Below are 542 nucleotides of genomic sequence, written 5' to 3'. Positions count from 1 at the left end.
ATTCTTCTCAGAGTCAGCCACAGTTTGTTATGATCCACACCGTCAAATGCCTTTGCATCTTACATACTTGAAACATATTGTCAGGAGGTGAAAGTCCTTTGAAAAGAACATTATACTGGAAAGTTATAGGGTCAGTCAAATAAAGATGGTCCTCCCCAAAATGGATTGACCAGTGACTACAACAATGGGTTTAATTAAGTATACCAGAAATTGTGATTATGGGAAGAACTGAGCAAAGCTTTGTTTCACTGCTATGAGTCACAGCCAATTAGACAGTACTTAACAACAACCACAAAATCAACAAATCAACTACAGTAAAGGATAGAGACCAAGAAAAAGTTCAGCATCATTAGTGAGAACAAAGCTAGAAAAGTCTCAGTACAGAATAGATCACAGATGGCTAATATGCAGATTCATGGGGAAACTGAAATAAAGTATAATTTTACATGAGGCAGATAAAATTCCAAAGTATATTCAACCTGAGTTTAAAAAGCATCTCAAGAATAGATTTGGGAGATCCAAGATGGCGGCGGAGGCAAAGA

At 36.9% G+C, this 542-nt stretch overlaps 1 protein-coding gene across 1 annotated transcript in view; it reads right to left on the bottom strand.

Moving 5' to 3' along the window:
* ANXA10 (annexin A10) overlaps positions 1-542 on the bottom strand; it is a 157,477-nt gene that overhangs the window by 120,596 nt on the left and 36,339 nt on the right. The window lies entirely within an intron of this gene.

This window comes from Elephantulus edwardii, unplaced genomic scaffold, assembly GCF_000299155.1.
Source record: "Elephantulus edwardii isolate Elephantulus edwardi_28Jun2011 unplaced genomic scaffold, EleEdw1.0 scaffold00188, whole genome shotgun sequence".
Lineage (NCBI taxonomy): Eukaryota > Metazoa > Chordata > Mammalia > Macroscelidea > Macroscelididae > Elephantulus > Elephantulus edwardii.
The sequence above is the reverse complement of the archived record's forward strand: the minus strand, read 5'-3'. Positions and strand labels throughout refer to the sequence as shown.